A 20627-nucleotide genomic window follows, 5' to 3' on the forward strand; every position below is an offset into this window, starting at 1 on the left:
TTAATAACCTAAAAAAGTATGATGTATACAATTAAGGAAGTGATGTTAATTATGTTATTCCATGCTATGATGCACTGAACACCTTGAAGAATGTATTTGCTTCATTAGAAGTAAATATATGGAAGTAAATATATATTTAATTATCTATAAGTAAATATATTATTTCTTCTAAACAGAATTATGAGTTAACTCAAATTCATATATTCGTAAGTTTGAAGGTGTAAAACTAGTACTGAAACAACTTAACATTAAAATAATTATAATATAATATTGTTATAAACTTAGAATATTTATAACTAAATAATAACAAAATCACTATGTATCTAACTTGGGGGATGCTGTTAAAGTACTACTTAGAGTGAAATTTGTAGCCCTAATGGAAATTTTGAAAAACAGAAAATGTTAAAAATTAATGATCTAAGAAATACATTTAAAACATTAGTAGCAAAATAAGTAAAACAAACACAAATAATATGAGAAATGACATAAGACATTCACAAGAATACAAAGAAAAGAGAATCTGCAAGTCAATAGCAGTTATTCTGAAAATACACATCTATGAAGACTTTGATCAGCAAAAGAGAAAATGACACCACAAACAAATTTAAGGAAGATATTGAGATTTATATTAATATATAATTTTAAAAACAAGAATAATTTCCTAGTGCTTTGGAAAATTTAAATCAAAGGGACAATTGCCTAGAAAAAAAAATCTCACTAAACCTGGCTCAAAAATGAATACAAAACTAAAACACATCAGACTAATATGCATTTACAAACTAACATCAATAAATAAACAATTACTCATCTAACAAAATCAAAACCATGTTTGAAAAATAATAATACTGATAGACGTTCATTAGGACACCTAAATATTACTGAATATGCATATAGAAATCCACAAAAATACCTATGACATAAACTAAGGAACAGACCAAAGCAAAAAATAAAAATAAATAAGGAGCTAGACTGTGACAGAAATGACAAACGAAACATACCCCATTATATTACATAAATGGAACTAGTACCAGAACCACAGATTTTCCCACTAGATCTCTTTTAATTCCACACCAAAGTCAATTTACACTTCATTAAAAACTTGAATGTAAAGGAAAAACGGCAAAAGTCTTATGTAAAACATATTTTTATAATATTTCATAAAGAATAATTTTTCACATAAACCATAAAAAATTATAACAAAAAAGATTAATATATTGGATCATATTAAGTTTTTTAAATGTTACAGAACAAAAGACAGCATAAACACCATAAAAAGTCATACCTCATATCTGGCATGTAACCAAAGGTTGAATCTAATATATTTAAAAAATATATATATATATATATGTATATATATATATATAAATCAATTAAAGACAAATAATTGGCTGGGCACGATGGCTCACGCTTGTAATCCCAGCACTTTGGGAGGCCGAGGTGGGCGGATCACGAGGTCAGGAGATCGAGACCATGGTGAAACCCCGTCTCTATTAAAAAATACAAAAAATTAGCCGGGCGTGGTGGCGGGCACCTGTAGTCCCAGCTACTCGGAGAGGCTGAGGCAGGAGAATGGCGTGAACCCGGGAGGTGGAGCTTGCGGTGAGCCGAGATTGCGCCACTGCACTCCAGCCTGGGCAACAGAGCAAGACTCTGTCTCAAAAAAAAAAACAAAAAAGACAAATATCACAATAGAAAAATAGAAACTATAGAAAACTTATAGAGAATAAAATATAAATGGCCAAAAAAGAAAACAAAAACATCAAAACATGCTTATTCTCACTAAAAACTGTCAATATCCAAATTTGAAATAAATAAGGTTTCATCTCTCACTGCTATAGTCAAAAAACTAATATGCTAATATTTTAACCAAATATTTTCAAGGCTATAGAGAAATTGTGAGAGTATTATTGATAGTAATAAAAATTACTACAACTTTTATGACTTTCGAAAGCTATTGATAAATGGCTGGTACCTCGTAGAATTATATAATCTCTAGATGACTAGTATCTGTTTTGATTTGTATGCCGGAAAAAACACTCACATATATGAAAAAGTGAGGAATGTTGCATTGAAGTAGTGAATGTAACAGCCAAAGTGGAATAAACTTTCTCAGTAAGAGAATAATTCAGTCAATCATGGTTTATTTATATAATCATATTCTATATAGCAGTTAAGATAAATTATACTCATATGTATTAATATGAATACATCTCAAAATCATAAGAGTGAATAAAGAAGTATGATTCCACTTGTGTAAATTTTAAAGCACACAAAAATAACAACTATATTTATTTTTTTTTTTTTGCTTCAGTTGGGTTCCCTGGAAGCAGACTGAGATGGAAAGTTGTGTGCAGAATATTTTGAGGGGAATTCCTTAGGAAAGTGTCTTATTCACTTCTTGTGTTGCTAAAACAGAATACCTGAGACTGGGTAATTTATAAAGAGAAGAGGTTTAACTGGCTCATTGTTCTGCAGGCTGTGCAGGAAACATGGCACTGGCACCTGCTCCTGGTGAGGCCTCAGGAAGCTTTCAATCATCATGGAAGGCAAAGCAGGAACTGGCGTATCACAGGCCCAGAGCAGAAGCAAGGGGTTGGGAAGTGCCACACTCTTTTAAATAACCTGATTTTACATGAACTCAGAGACAGAGCTTACTCATTACCATGAGGACATCAAGCTATTCATGCAAAATTATTTGCCTCCATGGACCAAATACCTCCCACCTCCCATAGGCTCTACTCCAAACATTGGAGATTACATTTCTACATGAGACTTGTAGGGGACAAACTTCCAAACCATATCATTCCACCCCTGACTTCCCAAATCTCATGTCCTTCTCAGATTGGGAAATAAAATCATCTGTTCCCGATAATCCCTAAAAGACTTAAATTGTTCCAGCATTAAGTCAATCAAAAGTCCAAAGTTGAATGTCTCATCTAAGACTTGAGGCATATTCTTTCCACCTATGAATCTGTAAGATCAAAACCAAGTTACACATTTCCCAGATACAATGGTAGTTCAGGCATTGGGTAAACATTTCCATTCCAAAAGTAAGAAATTGACCAAAAGAATTAGGCAACAGACCCCACGTAATTCTGAAATCCAGCAAGACAAGCAGTAAATTTTAAAGCTCCAAAATAATCTCCTTTGACATTATATGCCACATTCTGGGCATACTGGTTTTCTAGGCAGGTTCCCAAAGCCTTCGGAAGCTTTACACTTGTGGCTTTTTCATGCTGAAGTTGCAAGCTGCTGGTGGCTCTAGCGTTCTGGTGTCTGGAGAGTCATAGTTCTGTTCCCCCAGCTCCACTAGATAGTGCCCTGGAAGGGACTCCATGTGAGGACTCCAACCCCACATTTCCCCTTGGCACTGCCCTAGTAGAGTCTCTCTGCTGGGGCTCTGCCCTAGTGGCAGGCTTCTGCCTGGGCACCCAGGCTGTCTGATACATCTTCTGAAATCTAGGTGGAAGCTGCAAAGCTTCTTTCACTCTTCCATTCTGTGCACCTGCAGGCTTATCACCACATAGAAATCACTGCAGCTTATGGCTTGTGACATCTGGAGTGGTGTTCCAAACTGTATCTGGGCCCCTTTGAGCTGAGGCTGAAGCCAGAGGGGCCAGGATGCAGGAAGCATCCTGAGACAGAGTAGGAAAGTAGCCCTCTAAACCTGGCCCCTGAAACCTTTCAGTCTTCCTCATTCTCCAAGCCTGTGATAGGAAGGGCTGCCTTAAATTTTGCTAAAATGGCTTCAAGGTCTTTTTGCCATTGCCTTGGATGTTAGCACTTGGCTCCCCTTTAGTCATGCTAATCACTGTAGCAAGTTGTTGCTCCACAGCCCACTCATATTTCTTTCCTGAAAATGTCTTTGCCTTTACTCCCACATGGCCAGGCTGCAATTTGTTTTTCAAATTTTTATACTCCCCTCCCCTTTTAAATATAAGTTCCAATTTTAAGTCATTTGTTTTCTCCCATATCTAATCACAGGCTGTTAGAAGCAGCCAGACCACATCTCAAATTCTTTGCTGTTTGAAAATTTCCACTACATACCCTAAGTCATCACTGTTTAGTTCAGCTTTCTACTAAGTCCTAGGATGTGGATGCAATGCCAACAAGTTCTTTGACAGGGTGTAACATGGGTGACCTTCATTCCAGTTCCCAATAAGTTCCTCATTTACATCTGAGACATCATCAGCCTGCCCTTCACTGTCCATATTTCTATCAGCATTTTGGTCACAACCACTTAACCAACCTCTGAGGAGTTCCAAACCTCCCTGTTTTCCTGTCTTCTTCTGAGCCCCAAACTCTTCCAACCTCTGCCCATTATCCAGTTCCAAAGCTGTTTCTATATTTTCAGGTATCATTATAGCAATGCCTCCCTGCTCATTGCCAATTTTCTGTTTTAGTCCACTTTTTTGTTGCTATAAGGAAATACCTGAGGCTACATAATTTATAAAGAAAAGAGGTTTAATTGGCTCATGGTTATGCAGGCTGTACATGACAGCTGGTACATAAGCATGACACTGGCATCTTCTCAGCTTCTGGTGAGGACTCAGGAAGTTTTCAATCATGACAGAGGACAAAGGGATGCTGGTATATCACACAAAAAGAGCAGTAGCAAGGGGGGATGCAGTGCCATACCCTTTTAAACAACCTTATTTCACATGAACTCAGAGCGAGAACTCACTTATTACCACAAGGAGGGCACCAAGCCATTCATGAGGAATCTGCCCCCGTGACTCAAACACCACCCACCAGGCCCCACCTCCAGCACTGGAGATTACATTTCAACATGAGATTTGTAGGGGATATACATCTAAACCATTTCAGGAAGTGTAGCCATAAGAAAGTAAGATAACAGATTTAGCGAAAGCTAGATGCTCAGTTGCAATATGGTTGTAACTGAGATTACATTTTAATCTACAGGGATGATATGGTTTGGCTGTGTCCCCAACCAAATCTCATCTTGAATTGTAGTTCCCATAATTCCCAGATGCTGTGGGAGAGACCTGGTGGGAGGTAATTGCATAATGGGGGTGGGTCTTTCCCATGCTGTTCTTGTGATAGTGAATAAGTCTCAGATATCTGATGGTTTTATAAAGGGGAGTTTCTCTACACAAGCTCTCTCTTGACTGCAGCCATGTAAGACGTGACTTTGCTCCTCATTTGCCTTCTGCCATGATTATGAGGCCTCCCCAGCCATGTGGAACAGTGAGTCAATTAAACTTTTTTCCTTTATAAATTACCCAGTGTTGGGTATGTCTTTATTAGCAGCACAAGAACAGACTAATACAAGGGATTTTTGAAGTTGGAATTCAGCATTACTCCACATTGGAGAAAAGGGACTTGACATAACACGTCTCTGAATTAGCAAACCTTTCACCAAATTAGGGAAAGGCAATGCACAATATCTGAAGGCAATGCTCAGCCAAGGACACAGCTATCAGCCATCACAAGCTGATGTCAACAACTGATACATGCAAAAGACCTAAAGAGAGTCCCTTAATGGAGTACCACCATATCTACATTACCAACATTTATAACTATGCAACAGAAGTACTACATATGCATATATATGTCGATGATGGACACTGACTTCAGCATAGTGGGCACTGATGTACCTTTGGCAACTACATTACTTCAATATTTATGTATATTTGAAGTGTGGCTTTTTTCAATCTAGTCAGATTGCAGAGGGGTAAAATGATACTTAAAAATTTTTTAAGGGTTAAAATTGATGAAATATCTATTTTTAATTAAGGAATCAGAAGATTTGGTCACAATATTATGATTGTTTTAAAATTAAAATTAAAATCCTGGTTGGTGAGCTACCTTTAAAAGTTGTTTAAACATATTTTCTAAAATTTATTTTAACTTAAGAGATACATAAATACACAAACACATATACATTTATGCATTAATCTATCTACAATCTTTATCAAGGCTACAACTTGAGTTTCAACATGCTGGATAACAGCATCCAGTAAATGGATTAGTTGTGAGGTTAGTTGTGAAATCTTAGGAGCTTTGGGAATCCAACTCCAGCTCACCAGAACTGCAGAGTTGGAACCACTGCTCAACGGATCTGGAAGAACATAAAACCAAAGAACATCAATCTCAAGGCTTAAAATACAGTGAAATTTGCCTTGTAAATTTTGGATTTGTTTCAGCTTTGTCACCTTTTCCTTCTTTCCTATTTTTCCTTTTTGAAATCACAGTACTTATTCTAAGCCTTCCCTGCAATTTTATTTTGTAAGAATATTGCTTCTGTGGTTTCAGAATTTCACAGATTGAGAGAAATTTTGGCTCAGGGTAAGTTGTGTTTCCCGTCTCACCTATATCTGATTTCGATGACATTTAGATAAGGCTTTAGATTTCAGAGTTGGTGCTGGAATGAATTAATACTTTTGGGACAGTTGGACAGAATGAACATATTTTGCATGTGAGAAGGACATGAATTTTGGAGGTTCAGGTATAAAATGCTATTGACTCAGTTTTGTCCTTCCCCAAATTTATATGTTGAAGCCCTCACCCTCCTATGTGATGGTATTTAGAGATGGGATCTTTAGAAGTTAATTAAGGTTAGATAAAATAATGAGGGTGGAAATCTCATAATGGGATTAGTGAAGAAGAAATGAAAATGAAGAAGAGGAAGAAGAAGAAGAGAAAGAAAGAGAGACAGAGGGAGGGAGGGAGGGAGGGAGGAAGGGAGGGAGGGATGTCATTCCTTGTTGTGAGGACACAGTGAGAAAGGGTCAATCTATAAGCCATAAAGTGAAATCTCACCCAAAATTGACCATGCTGACACCCTGATCTTGTACTCCAGTATCCAGAATTATGAGCTAATTAATTTCTGTTGTTTAAGCCACCTATCTATAGTATTTTGTTACGTCAGGGCAAGCTGACCAAGACTACCAGAAACAAACATGGGAACAGGATTTTAGTATAAATAGTTTATTGGGGGGTGATTCTAGGAAACATTGATAGGAAAATAGAAATGAGAGGGAATGGAAGGCATCCAGTAACTGGGTTAGTTGTGAGGTCAGTTACCACTGTGGGTAAGTGAAATTTGAGCATACTGGGAAAATCTAGGCCCCAGATAGAATATGTCCTTCAAAGATATTTTGCCTATGGGGCTATGGAGTAGAATATTTATATACATACTCCTGTCAATCATTTGTTGACGGTATCCCCAAGGAATATTAATTTGGAGGAACTTCTGGCTTCCCAAGCTGGTGGGGAAAAGGGCTCTGAAAATAAAAGGTCTTACACCAAGAAGTGAAAATGCAGCACCAGAAATTTTTGCTGGTATGCATGAAGATTGAGACTGCCAAAAGAATGTGGGTGGATAACTAAGGAGCTTTGCTCCATTTCTTTCACACAACCACATATCTACTGTGATTGCCACTCTGCTTTCTTTGAGAGAGGCAGGAACTTAGAAAACTACCCCTATTTTAAATCTATTTCACCCACATGTAGTTTACCATTTTTTGGTAATAGCTCAACTTTTATTAGTCTTTCCAAATGATTCAATTCTGCTGTTGCATGATTGTGCATGCTACTTAATCATTAAATTCCGTAATTACAACAGCAAGCACACTTCGTGTGAACAGGTTTGGAAAAAAATCTTTGCTATTTGTAGGATTCTAACTCAAGTCTGGAATCAGAAATGCATGGGCCTACTGCCTAGAAGCATTTAGTATGCAATGAGCATCAGTCAATATAAATTCCAGAGGGAGTGAAGACATTGGTTAATCCAGTGAGTCTGTTGAGTGGAGGTAAGTAAAAAGAACTCTTCGTCTCTAAGAACAGCTGTTGCATGGAAAATAAATTTTACTTTCTCCAGAGATAGTAACTTTGATTGGAACTGGGGGAAGAACATCAGCTTTGCTCAGTATCAGGTATGTTTTTCTCACAAGTACATTTTTCACAAAAACAGAAAGGGTAAACTAGGAAAACTATAACTTACTGTAACTAGGGTATTCAAGCAAAATGTACTTCACAACTCAGTATGTGTCTGTTGGGGGTCATTACATTTCAGTATCATTTGTTAGTTTATGCTAAATGGTCTCTATGGGTTCTTCATTTCTTTACATTTTCAGATTCAAAATACAACCCAGCTGTTATTTGCCCTTAAAGCATCATTCAGCTCCACTGAGCTTTATTAGAGAACTATATTTACACTTTATGCTTCTTAGGAATGAACGTTCAGGCAAAAATCAAGTGTTTGTGTTAGCTGAGCCATTTTAGCATGAATCGCTCTACTTTCCTGCCAAAGTCAAAAGACTTAAAAAAATCCTAACATATTCCTGGGGAGAAGCTTTGTATAGTTTCCAAAAGAAGCTGGCTTATGTTGTTCAAAGACAGAATGTTGAATTTTACCCTTCTTGTGCCTCTGATAAATTCTACCTTCAGTGAGAGAACAACTGTTTATTCATGTCAAGTTACTGAAGCAAGTGCCCTTATCTTTCCTTTTTGTTAGGAACAGTTTTGTAAGTCATCACCTGAAATGCTTGGTTGACATTAAATAATTTCTTGTCTGCTGCTGGTGCTGCCAGATCAGTGTTCATGCAGGGGTTTGTATTCTAGGGGCCCCATAATGTAGCCCTTATATTCTTCCAGTAATATTGCCTTTCTTCTTCTGAATAAACTTCTGGCATTTCCGACCCCAGGTCTTTATTGTGCTGCTCCCTCGCTTCCAATTCCTTCTCACCCTGTTATTCTCAATTCACTCTGAAACACCTTGATTGTGTTCTAGTACCTGGTTGTTCTCCAGCCTGGGTGAGTTCCTCTTCATCTTATTCCTATAGCACCTTGCACAGGCCTCTGTCATTTAGACATTGCTTGTAGGCCTCCGCCTCTCCACTACTACAAAGAAATATATGCAATGGCATTAATCATGGTGAAAGAGAGTTAATGTCATAGGAAGTGGAAATGTATATAGCCCATCTTCCAATCTTATCACAGTTCCAGGATCTCAGGGAAGACTGAGCGGTTCCTGAACAAAAAACGGAGTGTGACAGGCATGAATCTTTGAGAATATCATCATGTGTATCAAGACTTGTCTCGCTAATTCGTTCCCCAATGCACAGAGTTAAATGGCTTTAGCTTTGCCCATTTTATCTATATTCCAGAATGTAGGAAAATACTCTGTACTAGTTTGATTAGCTCATCTGGTTAAAAATCTAGTATTTGGAAGTCAAAGAAATACTTAGTTCACGAATATATCCGTCATGGTTCCTTAATTCCACTCCAATATTCTGCATTCTGAGATACCTCCTGCACATGAGGAACACAAAAAATAAGGTATGGTAGACTAATTGAGTTGTGGGAAAAATTCACATAAGCAGAGCCTATTGACAAATGTCAAGAAAGTTTACATAAAACATATAGGATGTGGCCTGGTGCGGTGCCTCAGTCCTGTATTCCGGTACTTTGAGAGACCGAGGTGGGCTGATCGGGTGAGCCCAGGAGTTGGAGACCAGCCTGGACAACATGGTGAAGTCCCCTTTCAAACCAAAAAAAAGCACAAAAATTTGCCGGGAATAGATGTGTATCCCTGTAGTCCCAGTTACTGGTGGGTAGGGAAGGGCTGAGGTGAGAAGATTAATTGAACCTGGGAGGTCAAGTGACAGAGTGTGACCCTGTCTCAAAAAAAAACAAAACAAAACATACATAAATCAATAAAATATATAGGATTATATAAGACGATTAGAATAAATCTGATATTTAATAACTGCACATTGAGATATTTAATTTTTAGGCAATGTCTTATATACGTTATTTGGTATGAAACGCTAGATGCTACTGTCTATGTGTTGTTTTGTTTTGTTTTTTTGAGACAGAGCCTCACTCTACCACCCAGGCTGGAGTGTGTGATCTTGGCTCACTGCAATCTCCACCTTCCAGGTTCAAGGGATAATCTTGCCTCAACCACTTGAATAGCTGGGATTACAGGTTCACGCCACCACACCAAGCTAATTTTTGTATTTTTAATAGAGATGGGGTTTCACCATGTTGGCCAGGGGGACTTGAACTCCTGACCTTGTGATCCACCTGCCTCAGCCTCCCAAAGTGCTGGGATTACAGGTGTGAGCCACCATTCCCTGCCTCTATGGTTGTCTTTTAACCTTCCTATATTAATAAATCTTTCAGAAAGTAGTGTGCATGAAATCATTAAATATTACTTCATTTTGTGTTGAGTTTATAATGAATATAATAAACTTAGAGCAAAAGTCCAAAAGATAATTTTAGAAACCCCCATTTAATATTAGTCAAATATCAAAATATAAGGAAATGATTTTTATCAAGTATTTAGATTCCCATTTTTTAAAACAAAAATACCCTCTGAAACCCACTAGTTTACTCAAAATATTCTACCCTTTTGGTTTTTACAATGTTCTGCAATAAGTATTACTATTTAGGATGACCTCCTTTGAGAAGTATAACATACCAGAGGACACAAATGTTACATTTGTTAGTATATGCTGTCTAACGAAGGAAAATAAAAGCATTTTAAATATGGAACAAACTCCACGGCATTCACTTAACTCATTCCCCTTACTTGTTGTTACTTGCCTTAGAGGAAATACTTACTTCGATAAATTTAGGTTTAACTCATCACACCATGGAGAATATAACCGTGTTTACCATGAAGATCTATCATAAGAATCACATGACTTAATGAATATAAAGCTTTTAGCATAGCACCAAACAATTAAAAATTATCAAAAAGTTATTTATTATTATGATTACCACATGCACTCATTCATTCAACTACTATCCCTTCATGTAATTTACTGAGCTTTCAGTGCTCATGTAGAGTTCAGTGAAGGTATAAAATAGTAATAAAACATGCAATTTTTCTTTTCTGTGGTGCTCCCAGGTCAGCTTGGGCAGGTTTAGCTGTTTTAAACCAACAGCACTGGTGTTACGGTAGCTGTATGAGCTATATGTCTGCCACGGGAACACAGAGGAAGGAGCATCTACTTTATCCAACATATGAAGGGGAAGACTTTCCAAAGGCAATTCATGCTGGATAGGTCTTTGAAAGATGAATAGATTTCAATAGGTGAAGGAGGAGGAAGACACCCTGAAAACAGGCCAGCAGAGGGAAGCCTATTTTGAAATTAGAAGTAGTCCTCTGTAGCTGGACCATAGGGTGCATTGGATTTTAGTTCTGGCAAACTGACATCATCATTCACTTTGTGTGGGATGCTAAGGGGTCCTCTTAGTTTATGCCACGGAAAATGAGGAATCTGGAGAATGATGGGAGGTTTTGAAGAAGGAGAATAATCACCTACAAAAATAGATGTGAGAGAGATAATTCTGGCTTCAGCATCAAAGACAAATTAGAAAGATAAAAAATGGAGAAAGTGAGACTGTTTAAAGAGTCCAGATAAAATTATGTTGGCCAGAAAAGTGTGAAAGAAGTTGGGATAAAGATAATGGATGGATGAGAGAGACTTTGTGGAGATTAATAGACACATCCATTTATTCAGGCTAATTCTGACATGAAGAGAAAGTGCAAAGGGATGAATTCATCAGGTACACATGAAGAACCTGAAGCTCAGGCGTGTTGAATAATTTTTTTCAAGGCCAAACACCTTACAGGAATCGTAGCTTATTCCCCTTGGGCTTTCTTACTCCCAGTGCTATGAGGTCCTCTCCCCACACTGTCCACTGCTTCTCTTTTGTCAGTGAAGATCTCATGTGCAACCACTCTAATTTTGTGAATGTTGCCTTTCGTGGTCCCCAGGATACATTGTTAATATTTGTTAATATTTAAAATTAACAGCCTGGATGTAAAGAAGCTGATCTCACTCACTTCTAGTTTACAGTATGCAGCACAAACGGAGCAAGAGCACTGGGATAAGCTCTGTTCTCAACTCTACTATGTCATGCACGTAGATTAGCAGCAAAAATAGAAATGCACATTTAGTTCCTTATTCATCAAGAACTGGAAAGCCACCAGATTACAGGCACAGCAGAATACAAAGATTGACATTTTGACAAAGCCTTCTTTCAGAAATGAACACCCAAGAATGATGACTCAGGCAAATTATCTCTTAATCACTGACCAGTTTTTAACTGGGTCAACCCCAAATAAGGACATAAATTGAACTGGATGGAACAAATGCTTGTTACCTGATTTGGTTTAGAAGGACTTGGAAGAATTGGGATTAGATGACAAAAAATATTTTGGGCTAGATAGTGATACAAATTCAATGACTCAAGTTATTAAACATTTATAGCCGGGCGCGGTGGCTCACGCCTGTAATCCCAGCACTTTGGGAGGCCGAGGCGGGTGGATCAAGAGGTCAGGAGATTGAGACCACGGTGAAACCCTGTCTCTATTAAAAATACAAAAAATTAGCTGGGCGCGGTGGCGGGCACCTGTAGTCCCAGCTACTCGGGAGGCTGAGGCAGGAGAATGGCATGAACCCGGGAGGCGGAGCTTGCAGTGAGCTGAGATCGCGCCACTGCACTCCGGCCTGGGCGAAAGCGAGACTCCATCTCAAAAAAAAAAAAAAAAAAAAAAAAAAAAAAAAAATTAAACATTTATAACATAAGATATTATCTTGGGAAAATAAAATATTTTATATATGAATATTAATTTTCCATTGTTCCATAACAATTTACCACAAGTGCTACAGCTTAACACAACACAAATATATTATCTCACAGTTCATGGTCAAGATTCCAAATACATAATTATCTGGGTCCTCTGCCCTGGGTCTCAAAAGGCTGAAATCAGAGTATGAGCTGAGGCTTTTCCAGGCTAACTGGTTGTTGGTAAAACTCAGTTCCTTTTGATTACAGAACAAAGGTCTTCGGCTCTCTGAGGTTAGTCTCCATTCCCTGCCATATGGCCCTCTTTATAATATGACAGGTTTATTCTTTAAGACTAGCAAGACTACATCTCTGCTGCTTCAGCTCTATCTTCTTTCATCTCTGACCTCTGGATCCTCTTTCATAGGTCTCACCTGATGAGATCAGACTCACCAGGAAAGCATCTATTTTGATTAATTTAAAATAAATTGATAAGAGGCCTTATCACATTTGTAAAACACCTTCACCTTTGCAATTATTGAAAATAACCTAAACACAGGAGGGACGTTCATAATTACAGTTTCTTTCTTTACTCAAGGTAGTATATGAAAGTGTATACTAGGGGGAGGAAGCGCTGAGGTCCATTTAGAATTCCGCCTACCACCATGTATTTCTGGGTAATGGTGAATAGATGCAGATGTGGAGTTGTCCAAATAACACTCTATTTTGAGGCAGGATCTAGATTCTAACCTAGAATCTACTCCAGAATGTATTCCTGATTCTAAGCCCACAAGTTTCCCTCGAAGATGTGAAGCTATTAATAACAATGTCTCACTGTCATGGGCTTCTAATCATTATAAAACAAAATCAAGAACACCTCCTGACACACAATGAATGTTCAAGAGTTGGTGAATAAATGATCCAGTTGTAAGCACTAGCTAAATTTCCAGCCACGAGGGTATAAGTAAGCTATTTAAAGAGAATAGAAACACACAAGGATGGTCAACAAATTGCCATGTAATTTTGAGGGATGTGCAATAATAAAGATAAAACTGATTAGAGTTAATAGCAATTGAAGACCCACTAAGTGGCATAAAAGAATACATATTATTAGATAATGAGGAAACATATCATATCTAATTAATGTAGTAACCTATCCAGGCTTACTCATTTGTTAAATGAGTAGATTGGGAACCAGCAGGTAAATGGTAGAGAGAACTCCCAGATCTTGACATAATTGGCTCCACAGTCCAGCACTATTTAGTATATCAAACTATATCTGAATTAGGACTAACCAGGATTAATTAGGATGACATAGTAGAAAGTTTGGCTACTCTGAAGTGAATATCCAGGGGTCCAGAAAAAAATATGTCAAAAGTTGTCATTTTGGTAACTTGCCAAGAGGTATGTGATATCAGGCCTACTAGCTTGGAATTTCTTTCTTACTCTGAGAAAGAGAGAAGAAATAGAAAGGTCCTATTTCTGTGGCTCTAAACCCAAAACATGGTGACCTGGAGAAGAATCTACCCACAGAAGTAAAATAGTTCTGGATAGTGTATAGTGAGTGTATTAGTTGTCTATTGCTGTGTAACAAATTAACACAAACTTGAGGGCCTTAAAAACACATGCATTTATTGCCCAGCAGTTTTGTGGGTCAGGTAAAATGGACATGGCTTGGCTGGGTCTTCTATTTTTGATTTCTCATAAGGCTCCAATTAGGATGCTGCTCAGCACTAGGGTAGATCACTGAAACTCATTTCTCCAGTCTAACTGAAACTATGTACTTTTTGATCAACATCTTTCTTTTCTCTATTCCTCTCTTCCCCCTACTCCAACCTCCTAGCCCCTAGTAATTACCTTTCTACTGTCTATTTATATGAGAGCAACTATCTTAGATTCCACCTATAAGTGAGATTATACAGTATTTGCTTTTCTGTGCCTGGTCTATTGCACTTAGCATAATGTCCTCCAGTTCAATCCATGTTGTCACAAATGACAGAATTTCCTTCTTAAGACTGTATTGCATTCCATTGAATATATATACCACATTTTTAAATCCATTTATTCATTGATGGACACATAGGTTACTTCTATATTTGGGCTATTGTGATATTGTGGATGCTCCCTCTAACAGAATCTACCTTGTCAACATTTTGCTTTTAATTAATAAAGCAATATCATGATCTTGGAATAATAAATATCTCTAGTAGGCCGGGCGCGGTGGCTCACGCTTGTAATCCCAGCACTTTGGGAGGCCGAGGCGGGCGGATCACGAGGTCAGGAGATCAAGACCACGGTGAAACCCCGTCTCTACTAAAAATACAAAAAATTAGCCGGGCGTGGTGGCGGGCGCCTGTAGTCCCAGCTACTTGGAGAGGCTGAGGCAGGATAATGGCCTGAACCTGGGAGGCGGAGCTTGCAGTGAGCCGAGATTGCGCCATTGCACTCCAGCCTGGGCGATAGAGTGAGACTCCGTCTCAAAAAAAAAAAAATAAATAAATAAATAAATAAATAAATATCTCTAGTATTCACTTGTCATGTCAACTTAGGTGACTTACCATTTCTCTGCTCCCATTTTCTCATGTGTAAGTTGGTGATAACAAAGGTAATATTGGAGGACATTAAGTGATGGGCACTGGCAATGCTGTTGGTGTTCAAGACCCAGATCATTAAAGCTATTTCAATAGACCTTCTTTGACCACCTGAGACACTGGTTGTCACTTCACCAATTTCTATTATTGCACCAATTACAGTTTGTTTATGCCCTTTATTAGACTATCAACTGTGTGAAGGTTGATAGTTCATGCTCCCCGCCCTGCCATATCTCAACACAGAGCTTGCTACCAGCCCTAGGCATTCAATAAATGCATGTTTAATGTTAATTATAGTTACAAGAAGGGCTTGAGAGTCAGAGAGTCACTGATTAAATAAAAATTTATTTTCCATATTGAAATATAAAATCAAATTTCCTTACAATAGTTAGCTGTGATAGAATTACAGATGGGTTAGTAATTCAAGACATTTCCAAACAAGACTCTCTTGCAGCCTCCTGCTCAGGTCTTCTTGAAGTGAAGCCATATATTCTGCATCTTTGAAAACTGGCTTTTAGATAAACATCTTCTCAATGAAACAAGTGCTGATCTTAATGTTCCTCTAAGGATAATTTTTCCAATTGTCTTATTGCATTTGCTAAATTATGAACATTTTAGGAAATGTCCTGATTGGATCTTTGTTCTAATCTATGTCCATTAGCCTTTTACTGAACTTATTCATTCCTGAACATGTTAAACATATACTACACTGAGAACAGTTTGCTTTCTCCTTATTCTCTGTGCATACATTAAAGGTTCAATTTACAGTTTAAGTGAAAAATAAGTTAAAATTACCAGTAAGTGTGCCTTACTAATTTTATTTTAGACAGTAATAAATAACAAGGACCCATTCGGACTCTTCTAGAGCTGTGTTATTCCATTTTCTCTTGCTATAAAGAATATCTGAGACTACGTAATTTGTAAATAAAAGAGGTTCATTTGGCTCACATTTCTGTAGAATGTACAAGCATGGCACAAGCATCTTCTCAGCTTCTGCTGAGGCCTCAGGAAGCTCCCACTCCTGGCAGAAGGTGAAGAGGAGCAGATGTGTCACATGGCAGGAGTAGCTGAGACTACAGGTGTGCACCCACACACCTGGCTAATTTTTGTATTTTTAGTAGAGACAGGGTTTCAGCATGTTGGCCAGGTTGGTCTCAACCTCCTGACCTCAGATGATCCACCCGCCTCGGCCTTCCAACGTGCTGGGATTACAGGCGCGAGCCACCACACCCAGCCGGCGCCACGCTCCTTTAAATAACCAGCTCTTGTGTGAAATAATGGAGTGAAAACTCACTTATTACCACGTGGAGGGCACCAAGCCATTCATAAGGGATCCACCCCCAGGACCCAAACACCTTCCACTAGGCCCCACTTTCAATAGTGGGGATCACATTTCAACATGACATTTGGAGGAAACAGATACCTAAACTATATCAAAAGCCGAAACACATTTTTTAATAATAGAGGAAGTTTCTTAAAAAGAAAACTGCCTAAATTATATATGCAACGGTAACATATTGAATGAAAATTCCAGTCATTTCCCCATTTCAAGGTGTATCAGACCAAATCTCTAATATGTGAATCCAGGTGGCAAACAAACATGCCAATTTTATGCCGAATGAATCTACCATGGCTTATAAATGGAGATTCCAGCAGTTTACATTATATTCTTGTATGACACATCAATAGACGTAAGTATTTTTCATAGTCTATTTGGGCTGCTATAACAGATTATCATAGACTGGCTAGTTTATAAACAACAGAAATATATTTATCATAGTTCTGAGACTGTCAAGTGCAAGATCAAATTCTGGAAGATCTGATGTCTGCTGAGAGCTTGCTTTCTGCTTCATAGATGGCCAATTGTTTTGCTGTGTCCTCACATGGCATAAAGGGCTAAAGAGCTCTCTGGAGTCTCTTTCGTAAGGGTACTAATCCCTTTTGGGCAGACCTATTCACCTCCCAAAGACCCCAGCTCCTAATATCATCACACTGGGGAGTGTTTTCACATGTGAATTTTCAGGAAACAAATATTCACTGTATACCAATAGCAAACTGCTAAAATACAATCGGAGATATTTGTACATGCAAAATATTAAACAAATTACCTATAGTTTCTGTGGGTATAGTAAATTTCCAACTTGCTTTCAAACCTAAAATATTTGTTTTTGGTGTATACTCTGCACTATGATTTGAGACTTATTTCTCAAACAAAACATAAGAATAATGTTTTTCTTAATTAAAAACAAGAACATCAATAGTGGGAAAAAATCAGGTAAACACATATGAGCTCCTGACTTGCAGTATTCCATTTACATATAAAAAGGAATGTTAGTATTTCTAGAAGTGTTTGCCTGGTTTTCTTTACAAAACTAAATTTGATACTCAGAGGACTTGAAACGTGATTCCCCTCTTCCTTGTCAAATGAAAACAGAAAAAGTCAATCATGTTGTAATTAGAATTTACTGTATTCAAACCGAATTAAAATTTGCATGACAGTGTAAGTGGTATTCTAAAATTGTGTATCAAAAGCACAAAGAACAACAAAGGATATAATTTGATAAATTATAAATATCTACATTCTAAATTAAACTGTTATGTAACTGAAAAATGTACTAAGCAAAATAAAAATTTCTGAAAGCTTTAATATGCACAGCCATCAATTTTACAAGTACATTGAAAATATCAACTTCTTGTAATCAGATCGTAGGTAATTTCTACCAATACTGAAACACTGAAAGTGTGAACATCTAAGAAACCCCGGATAATACTATTTTACACATATGTTTAAAGGAACCAGAAAGGAAACCAGACAGTAAGATTTATGGGGGCCACAATCCAGAAGGAGGAGAAATGTTGAATGTGAAAGTGACTTTAAAAAGCTCTTTTCTCCTAACAGCAATGGTAGAATTCCAGAAAAAGCTACTAAAATACCAAGAAGCCAAGCAGATAGTTTGAAAGTGTCTGTTTTGGACCGAATGTTTATATCCTGCCAAAATTAATATGTTGAAATAATAACCTCCAATTTGATGGTATTTGGAGATGAGGCCTCTGGGAGGTGATTAGGTCATGTGAGTAGAGCCTTCCTGGTAGAAGTGTCCTTATAAAAGGGACTCCAGAGAGGACTCTCACTCTCTTTCTGCCATGTCAAGATACAAGGAGAAGCCAACTGTCTGCAACTTGGAAGGAATTCCTCACCACAACTACTGACCCAACCATGCTGGCACTCTGATCTTGAATTTCCAGCCTCCAGGACTGTGTAAGTTTCTGATGTTTAAGCCCCCTAGCCTATGGTACTTTGTTATAGCAGCTTGAGCTGACTACAGCAGCCTCGTTGGGTTAGGGGGAGGCAGAGAGAGGCTAGAATACTGGAGTCAGAGTCGGGGCAGGGGAGCTGGTTTTGGATCCACAAAGGCTGTATCCCAAAACTAAAGTAAGGAATAGACCAGCTCACACAAAGACTGAAGCCCAACTGTCAATCACATCTGTCTCTAAAATTAGATTAAGTTGATATTTCATGCTTGTGGCCACCTTCCATAGGAAAAAGCAAGTCCTCTCTGGAAGAGGATATTCACATGCTAAGCTTCAAATTGTCTCCAAAATATTTGTATTACATGTATAGCTTTCAAAAAAAATGTAAAGCAATAATCATAGAAAAATAAGAAAATCAAAAGACCATAGACATATACTCACAGGATATTGTAATAACTTAAATCACAAACTCAAATAGACTTCCTGACAGATTAAACAATGATTAGACGCAAATTAGATGTAGGTGAAGGTCAACTAGATAGCTTAGGTAGAATATAGGACAGCATAAAATATATAGACTAAATTGAAAACCAAACATTTTAATATAGAAAATATTGTAAAATACATATTTAATATGGAGAAAATTTATAAAGTATAAAATATGGTATCCCAGAAGGAAGAATGAGGAAATGAGAAGAAACAATATTTAAATAATTCATGCCCTGAATAATCTGAAATTGGCAGAAGACATTAAATATCTCAGATTCAGGAGGCAGTAGAAACGTACCTGGAGAGGATATTCAAATAAGATAATTACAACAAAACCAAAAACCACACTAGGCATACAATAGAAAAACTGCAGAAAACCAAAGACAAAAACAAATTAAACGCAGGTGGAAAACAAACCACCAAAGGAACTGTATTAGTCCGTTCTTACACTGCTAATAAAGGCATACCCAAGACTGGGTAATTTATAAAAGAAAGAGATTTAATTGACTTACAATTCAGCATGACTGGGAAGGCCTCAGGAAATCTACAATCATGGTAGAAAGGGAAGTGGACACATGCTTCCTCACCGGTGGCAGGGAGAAGAAGAATGAGAATCTGGTGAAGGCGGGGAAGCCCCTTATAAAACCATCAGATCTCGTGAGAACTTACTATCACGAGAATAGCATGGGGGAACCGCCCCATGACTCAATTACCTCCCGCTGTGTCACTCCTGGGGCTTATGGGAACTACAATTCAAGATGAGATTCAGGTGGGGACACAGCTAAACCATATCAGTAATCAAAAAGAAAAAGAAACATTTATTACCTTGAAAGAAATACAATTAAGACTGACAATTGACTTCAGAGACAAGCCAGAAAAATTATGAAATGTGATATACAATGTGCTGCAAGAAAATCACTATTAACCTGGAAATTTATATCCAGTGAAAATATCTTAACAATAAATGAGTGATGATGAGATAAACGTATGTTTAACCAAGCAAACAGACACTAAGAAAATTTGTTACCATTAGATTCACACCGAGAGGAACACTAAAGAATACTCTTCGGGCAAAGTCAAAATAATCTTAAATGGAAAACTGAAGATGCAGGAAGAAAACAAATATTAGGGTTTTATATGTATAATAATACTATATATAATATTATATTATATATGTTTACACTCTAATGAATATTGACTAAATAATAATGTATGTGAACTTTCAAATCTCTTCATAGAATTAAAGTACAGGATAACACATAGGATAGAATAGAGGGAGTTTAATGAGGCTAAGGTGTTTCTTATATTTCTTATGTCTTTGTATTAAACTTTAATAAATCAAGAGTGTATGTAGTAATTTCTTGGGTAATTCCTAAAGTAAGATTCAAAGCAAATGAATAAGATTAGAGGATAAATGAAATAATCAAATATTCTAAAAATTTACATCCACATATTTAAATAAAACAAAAAATAACAGCTTGTGAAACAAATAGAACACATATAGCAAGACGATAGTTTTAAAACAAACCACCTTTTACGTTAACTACAAACAGATTGAATGCTCTAGTTAAAAGCAAATAGTTTAACCTGGTATCTCCCACACACGTTCGTACCTACTGCTTACAAGAAAAGCACATTCACTGTAAGAATACAGAAAACTTGAACGAAATGCATTGCATGGATCTTGTTTAGATCACAAAAAAAAGACTTCGTAGAGGTGTTTTTTTTTTTTCAGGCAATTATGAA

The 20627-nt window shown here is 37.3% G+C and overlaps 1 long non-coding RNA gene across 1 annotated transcript in view; it reads right to left on the bottom strand.

The window, feature by feature from the left end:
- Nucleotides 1-19471, bottom strand: part of LOC134732716 (uncharacterized) — a 39415-nt gene extending 19944 nt beyond the window's left edge. Inside the window, exon 1 of the long non-coding RNA XR_010116152.1 lies at nt 19394-19471. This is a non-coding gene — a long non-coding RNA (uncharacterized lncRNA). The remainder of the gene's footprint in view (nt 1-19393) is intronic.
- Nucleotides 19472-20627: the final 1156 nt, after the last annotated feature.

This window comes from Symphalangus syndactylus, chromosome 16, assembly GCF_028878055.3.
Source record: "Symphalangus syndactylus isolate Jambi chromosome 16, NHGRI_mSymSyn1-v2.1_pri, whole genome shotgun sequence".
NCBI classification, from domain to species: domain Eukaryota; kingdom Metazoa; phylum Chordata; class Mammalia; order Primates; family Hylobatidae; genus Symphalangus; species Symphalangus syndactylus.